Source organism: Scardinius erythrophthalmus (genome assembly GCF_964197995.2).
Source record: "Scardinius erythrophthalmus genome assembly, chromosome: 9".
In the NCBI taxonomy this organism is placed as follows: Eukaryota; Metazoa; Chordata; class Actinopteri; order Cypriniformes; family Leuciscidae; genus Scardinius; species Scardinius erythrophthalmus.
This window is the reverse complement of record NC_138229.1, coordinates 33,416,544-33,424,754: the sequence shown is the minus strand read 5'-3', so window position 1 is coordinate 33,424,754 and position 8,211 is coordinate 33,416,544. Positions and strand designations below refer to the sequence as shown.

The 8,211-nt window shown below is 37.3% G+C and overlaps 1 long non-coding RNA gene across 1 annotated transcript; it reads left to right on the top strand.

Annotated features, from left to right (window-relative positions):
• Nucleotides 1-300: 300 nt before the first annotated feature.
• LOC308695378 lies at nucleotides 301-2,598 on the top strand. Its single transcript, XR_014030702.1, has 3 exons — nucleotides 301-390; nucleotides 908-995; nucleotides 2,137-2,598. It is a non-coding gene; the product is annotated as an uncharacterized lncRNA (long non-coding RNA).
• The last annotated feature ends 5,613 nt before the right edge of the window (nucleotides 2,599-8,211 follow it).

Here is an 8,211-nt window from a genome sequence, read left to right as displayed (position 1 = left end):
GTTGAAATGAGTATTCCAAAGATACCCGGATGGTCTACTATTTCCGGTTAGAATTCGAAGTGCAGATCAATGCACACTCTTACGGCTAATATTGCCCACAACACATTGCGTGCGGGAGGGAGGAGTTTTGCGATGGCTTTGCTGTGATGTAAACATGGCAGCCGGATGCAGCAGCGGAGATGCGCCCTCAGCTTTTAAGTGTAAGAATTCAAATGTTTAACCCTAATTAAAGTTATATTTTATTGTCTCATAATATTATTGGGTTTATGTTGTGCTAAAAAAGTACCGTGTTTATCTTGTAGGGTCCGATACTGAGCGCCTCATTAACTGGCGTATTGCCAATGATGTCCTTTTCACAGGGAAAAGAAACGCTGCAATCAAAGGTTTTGAGTAAGTATCGGTCATTGACATTTGTATGCTTTTGTAGATGCTGTAGTAATTGGTATTTTACTTTATTTGTTATGTGTCATAGGCTTATATATTTGCTGTTATATTGTGTAAAAAAAAATTATCCATCAGATGTAGGAAAAGTCTGTCCCAATGTCTATCCCTCATTTGTTATAGAAATATTATTGTGAGTAATTAAATATACATCCACGGTACAACTCCTGTAAAATGTTCCTCTGTGTTTTTTAGTCCAAAGGTGTGCTCAGTAGGAGAAATGATATGGATATGTATTTACTTAAATAGCTCTAGAAAGGAGTAAGTTAGTGTGAGAATAATTGAGCTCTAAACACTCTCATTTAATGTCTGTTTTATTACTATTTTAGGGTGTACAAGTGATACTCATAGGTTTTAACTTAGTAATGCATGTTCTGTGTTTGCTTTATAAATTCAAAAGCTTCCAATGGTATTGTTGTGAATAACTTGTAAATGTGCTTGCTGTGTTCTCTTTTGGGTCCACAAGAGCCTTCGTTCATCAAAGCGACCTCCTGGGAAAGGTTTCAGCGGCATGGGTTAAGAAAAAGTGGGAAAATCTTAAGCAAAAGTACAAAGTAAGTAAATGTGATGTATGTTGTCTTCTATTTTGCCTTAAATATAAATAATTAGTTAAAAAATGTAAGTAATTGTAAGTCTTTTTCCCACAAATGTTATAGGATCTTAAGTGTCCACAGTCAGGGGTCAGCACAGAGGGAGGGGAACTGACAGCCGCATCCTGGAAGTGGTATGGGGTGATGGATGCTGCATTAGGCTCAAAGCCATCCATCACCCCACCAGTATTAATACAGTCTGGTGACCAGGATGAGGCTGTTGGTCCCTCTGTTCCTGGCCCTTCTAACATTGGAGGCACAAAAAGGAAGAGAGGGTCAGGAGAGAGTGAGCTTCTTTCCTATTTGAGAGAGCTGGAGGAAAGGGAGGCTAAGAGAGAGGAAGAGGCACAGCTGCGAGAAGAAAGAAGAGAAAGAGAGTTTGAAGAGAGGGGGAGAAGAAAGGAGGAAGAGAGAAGAGAGAGAAGAGAGAGAGAAGAAGAGGCCAGGAGGAGAGAAGAAGAATTTAGAGTGAGAATGGAGATGAGGGATGAGGAGATGAGAAGAGAGGTAGCAGCTAGGGAAGAGAGGCTCCTTAATTTGATGGAGGTCCTGACCAAATCTTTAACTAATAAATAATTGTAATTAATTAATTAATCAGTTTGTATAAAGAGTTAATCAGTTATTATAATGAATTAATAAATTAATCAAATTGTAAATTTAGACCATCTCTGGTATGATTTTTCATTCTGTTTGAGTGATTATGGTATTAAATTCGTCTTAAATTATATTCCAGGAACAAAAATATGACCATTCTTTAATTCTACAGTAAATGTAAAATCCATTGATAATATACATTTTATATATACTAGTGCAAAAGGCCTGTGCAAAATCAGTTTTTGAGTGTGTTTTTAGTAATTGTTAGTTTGGTGTGTTTGAGAGCTCATTGTTACAATTACACAGCAAAAGTTCTGAGACATTTTTATTTGTCTTTGGTAGAAAGCAAATACTGATCCTGACATAATGACATAAAATAAATGTGGAAAATTGAGTAAAAATATAATATTCAGAAGTAAACAGTATAGCTGATTTAATGTTAAGCTAACAGAGTCTTTATGTCAGAATGTTTATTTTTAAACCACAACTTTTCTTTGTGCTTCTTTTACAGATACAACCCTCTAATGTCAGAATGTTTATTTTAAACCACAACCCTCTAAAAATGATATAACAATATCATTTGCATTTCTCATCCAAACAACGCCATCTCAAACTTGGCACTGCACTTACTCGTGCCCGTAGCAAGACACCTGTCAAGTTTGAAATCCCTCGGACTAAAGGTTCGACAGATATGCTGTTAACAGACAGACAGACGTTTGTATAATTTTTATATATTTATATATATATTATGACATATATTTAGTTATACCCTCTGTCTCAGTCCACCATAGTTAATATCAGTTAATTATGTCCATTGGAATGGATGCAGAATCTGAAAGGGTTAATATAAAAATTAATTGGCACTGTATTCAGTTGTTGACAATTGATTGAGTTTATGAAAATCAGTATAGCATTTATGAACAAATTTGATTGACACACTACACAGAGTATTGTTTTTCATATATAGTAAATATCTGAAATCAAGGGTTGAGTAGTGGTTGGAGAAGCAGCCAGGAAAGGAGGAGGTAGTGATTATTTGTGGAGGGTGAGTCCTTTTCTAAATTCTCCCAATTCCATAGGATTGAATTTTTCTACCTGGCTACAATTTTGCAGACGATTTTAGAGCTAATATAATGAAAACCCATGACACATTGTATGTTAATTGGAATGTTTTTAATATTAACAATACAAAAGTGCTTATTACTAAGATCATGAAATAATTGTTTAACTGAGAATGTGGTTTATTAAAAATAACTTCTAGAACTTTAAAGCAATACAATATACACTTTATAACAAAGGAAAGTAAAGATGGATGACTCTAAACATAGTCATGTTCCATTAATGCAGGAACGTGGACGTCGGGTGCGGAAACTGCTGCTGCCAGACGGCTCCTCATGAAATCACCACACACAACTTCTCTGTTGGTGTCAGCGTTGTCTTCGTTGTTGGCATCCTCATCATCATCGCCCACATCTGCTTCCATGATGTCACCGGTGGCAAAGCACATGTTGTGTAAAATGACACAGCATGTAACAACGATGGGGGTGAAGTCTGGGCTCACCTCAAGGGCTTTAAAAAAGATGGACCTCCAGCGGGTCTTCAGCATGCCAAAGGCCCTCTCAATCACGCACCTGGCCCTGGAATGATGCCTGTTGTAGCGGGCCTCAATTGGAGAGGCAACAGGCTCACGGTAGGGGGTCATGATGGTGATGGGTGATGTCAGGCAGGGGTACCCTCCATCTCCCAGGATGCACCGGCCTTCGGGTGGGTACAACTGCCTGCTGTAAATGGCGCTGTTCTTTAGGGTCCTTGCATCATGGACAGATCCAGGAAAGCCAACACAGATGTCAAGGAACTTTCCTCTGTGGTCACATACAGCCTGGAGCTGGACTGAATGGAATAATTTCCTGTTAAAATAACAGGCTGCATTGACTGCTGGGGGCTTTATACGGATGTGGCAACCGTCAATAGCTCCAACTGCCATCCGAAAAGCAGGAGAGCCTGCAAGCCTGGCAAACCCTGCACCAACCTCCTCCAACTCTTCACCCTGAGGGAGACGCACCATCATTTTTAGCAGGCCAAGGATAGCCCTGCTGACCTTGTGCACAACCCTGTGCACAGTCGATTTAGGGATGTCGAATGCTGAGGATACAACCTTATAGGAAGCAGCATGGGCCAGCCAGTACAGAAACATCACCACCTCTATGTCTTTTGACCATCCATGATCAACCTGATAAGGCAGTGCCTCTATGAGGTTGATTATGGATGGTCTGGTCAGGCGCAGATAGGGGCGGAGGTCAGACTCCCTGTCCAAAAACATCCTCAGGATGGGGGCCGTTGCATTCAGCTGGCAGTATGGTGTGGGGTTATCAGGCTACAAAACAATAAATAAAAAGGCTCTAGTACAGTGTCATGCAAGTGTCTTTTTTATGTATTTCTTTTGATGTTTCTGTCTTAGATTTATACCTTACTATAAACCCTTATGAAAATAAACTCCTTTTACTACACTAACCATAGTTTAACCACACTGACTTATTTGTAGTAATACTGTGGCTGTACAAATGTTAACTTTATTAGTCCAACCAAAGAAACATGGTTACTATACTTTTACTATAGTAAAAGCATGGTTCATTTTCATCTGGGTATTTTTGAGTTATATACATAAGTATAAAATTAAGTATAAAATACGGTAAACAATAGTTATACTATAAACTTTAAATATTTGAACTTTAAAATAAGTAGCTTTCGTTACACACATTGCACATGAACGTCAGAACCAGCCGCCTCACAAACGACCTGCGTTTGGTTCTACGACGACGCCGCCCTGCTTCTTCACTCCTCAACTTGGTAGAAGAACACATTGTAAAATGTATTGTGAAAAAAAAAAACGATGAGAAAAAAAGATGGGAATAGTAAATAAAATTTTATTGGACATAAGAATGAATGAAACGTTAACAGTTGTGGTGTGCGTAACTAGGCAACCACGTTGTCGTTCAAGTTGCATGACGTCATCGAAGTATGTCCCAGAACGTGCATACTCTTTTGCTACACACTCAAAAGTATGTACTTTTTCGTCACAAAAAAGGTACATACTTTTAGGTCGTAGTATAAGTAGGCGAATTGGGACTCAGCCATGAACTTGTTGGCATCAGGCCAATCACATCACGTTATCATCATCAATGAATGAAATAGCGGAAGATTTGTGGATTTGTGTTGACATCTTGTTTAGCTAGTTAGCTAAAATTATTAATTATAATTATGGAGGGTGGAGATTTGGAGTATTTGATAAAAAAATCTTTTACTAAACTGCCTCTACAGCAGCAGTGTGTGAGAGAGAGCGAGAGAGAGAGAGCGCGTCTGGTCTGAACTGCCCATTTAGCGATGTGTTATTTTTTAATGTGATTATAGTTCTTCTTACTGTTTCTTGCGTGCTTTGATTAAGCAGCATGTGAGTGCACTTTGTTGTTTATTGTTGTGATTGTTTGTGAATAACCGCTATTGTCCTTACATGAGCGTCACACCTAAGGGTGTATTAAATGAAAAAGGTTATCTTCTTGTTGCTTACCGTTGGCGTTTCCTATCTGCGAATGTTTTAATAAAAACCCCATGTTTTTTAGAGGACTGTGTGTGTGTGTGTGTGTGTGTGAGAGAGAGAGAGAGAGAGAGAGAGAGAGAGAGAGAGAGAGAGAGAGAGAGAGAGAGAGAGAGAGAGAGAGAGAGAGCGTCCGTGCTCAAAGTGTTGGATTGTAACAAGCGTAAGTCCCGGTAAGATGATGCTGGGCGCTCTAATAGTTCATCCAAATAGCAACATATAAATGGTAACGTATGATTTTCTGCCCCCACCCCTTAAAACACACAGCTTAGAGGTTGTGTCTTATTGGCTTCCTCAGAAATTTTCCCCACACCACGCCACTGGTTAAAAGTATGCTTGCTTTTAAATATATTTTTAGAAAATATACTAAAGTACTATTATTTTAAAGTGTGTTAAAAGTTGTATTATAAAAATAGATAAAAAGCATGATGCTAATATACTTTTAATATATTTAAAGATAGTATATTTTTTTAAATATATTTGCAATGTACTATTGAAAAAGGGAATATATTTCAAATATAATAAAGTATACTTTTTTTTCACCAGGGTATACTTGTAGCCTATACACTATTGTAATAAAAAGTTGTAAATTCTTTGGGTTTAGTTGCATTCTTCAGCAACGTCAAGTTGATTAACCTTCTAGCAAAGCGATTCAGTTTAATGTTCGTTCTCTTCAGCTTCAGCGACCGCAGCTCAAACAGCAATGATGTCATTTGAAACAGTAAGCCTATTAAATATGTTTACTATTAGGCCTACGGTAATATTAAAAATGTTTATTTTTTGTATATTATTAATAACTAGCACTTTTTTTGTTCTCGTATTATTTCCTAATATTAGATAATTTCCTTATTGTGCTAGAGGCGATTCCATTTTATTTATCAATGGCACATGGATTTTTCTTTATTATGAAACCTTAGGCCTATAAAGTGTTACCATTTTTTAATAAAGAATGTTGGCCATAGGAATGTAAAATTAATTTTATAATAAAGTTGCCAGAAATTCGACCAGGTATTAATGTTATGTTACTTACATTTGACTTATGTTCATAAATTCCTGTTTCTGCTGTTGGTTTGAAACTTTAACATAATATTATGCTAGGCAATGTGAAACCTTTGAGCTAGTCATTCCAGCTTCATGTCAGTGACTTCTCAGCGGTAGATTTACACTCAGGAAACTGCACTTATTCGCAATCACAAAAGTTCATTATTTGATCGTGCTTTAAAGCTTTGCCGTTTTGCCAAGCTTTGCCAGGGTAAACATTTCATTGGCGTTCTGTTCTGACATGATAAATTTTTTTCTGAGCGCGTACGCGCGCGCGCACTGTCAAACGATTTTTGTTCCTAGCGATGGGGGGCCGAGACTGATATGCACCAAACAAGCCACTTGGAAATTTAGCTGCTTTCATGAATACAAAATACAATACAATGGATGGATGACCCTCCCCTCAGCAAAGAATAAAATACATGACCCTCTCCTATTCAGGGGCGGACTTTACCATTAGGCAAAGGTCGGCAATTGCCTTGGGCCCCGAGCTACCTAGGGGCCCCCAAAATGCCCCATTAACTTATGCTTAAGTTTTTATTTTTTATTTTATTTTTTTATTATATATTTCTAAAACTCCATTTGCGAAAAATGGCATCAATCATTAGTGTCGCAGACAGGAGGGAAAGTCAGAAAAAGTGCGCTGCGCGAAAGATAAACAACACGCAGTAACAGGAGGACTGGGAAATAGAGCAATTGATCCCCAGAGCAAGACAAGTCTAAACGCGAAAATTTAAAGTTTTGAAGTTACCCAAGCGGCTCAAATAAAAGAAAAATAGTGAAAAGACGCTGATAAGTATTTGGGAACGCTGCCAAAGATGACAAACTTTTTTATGGCTACTGTTGGGGATACAGATCAGGAACAACAACGTCCAACGCACAGAAAAATCGTGAGGAAAAGAGGACACGGAGATCGACAGACAAAACTGAGCAGTTTATGAATCATGATATTTAAAAAAAAATCTCAGCTCTCAGATTCAGCTCTGTCAATTCTATTATGAAATTCAAACAATAAATACCGTTTTGCCGTTTTAAAGTGACGTGACAGATTCCTATAGCGGCACGTGAACTGATCATCTCTACCTAATAGTAAATAAACACAAATTAACAATGTTGAAAGATACCGTATAACTTACCGAAATGTATATTCCTAATATCGATCAATAAGTATTTTTCAACCGCGGAAAGAGGTAAAACAGCTGGAGAACAATCGTCACATAACATTTACCTCAGGAAAGCCATTTAATTGGCTAGAAAAAAAGAGCTATAGAGAGTATTTGGCTATTGGTAATAAATATATGCTTAATTACACTTTTAAGAAATATGCTAAAAACAAGCATACTTTTAACATATTTCTAACTAGTGCACTATAAGTACATTGGTAATAAATATATGCTTAATTACACTTTTAAGAAATATGCTAAAAACAAGCATACTTTTAATATATTTCTAACTAGTGCACTATAAGTACATTGGTAATAAATATATGCTTAATTACATTTTTAAGAAATATGCTAAAATCAAGCATACTTTCAATATATTTCTAACAAGTACATTGGTAATAAATATATGCTTAATTAGACTTTTAAGAAATATGCTTAAAACAAGCATACTTTTAATATATTTCTAACAAGTGAAAGAACATGGCGTGAAAGAACATGGCGGCAGTCAACGGGACAGGTGCGTCAGGAGCTCTCCTGGCACTTTTAGTTTTTGTAATTATTTTAAACCTCACAGAATCGGGACAGTTTGTAAACACACAGCAAGTTTCCCATAATATATCAGTATATCGAGAAACAACGTCAGTAAAGCATTTCGGATATGGAAAGCACATTTTAATGCAGACGTTTGTAAACACTGCGGTCGGCCGGGATCAACACAAGCGAAATAATGCAGTCCGGGGCAAACACCAAAGTGACAGTGGGATTATCATCATACTCTACCTGTTGCTGT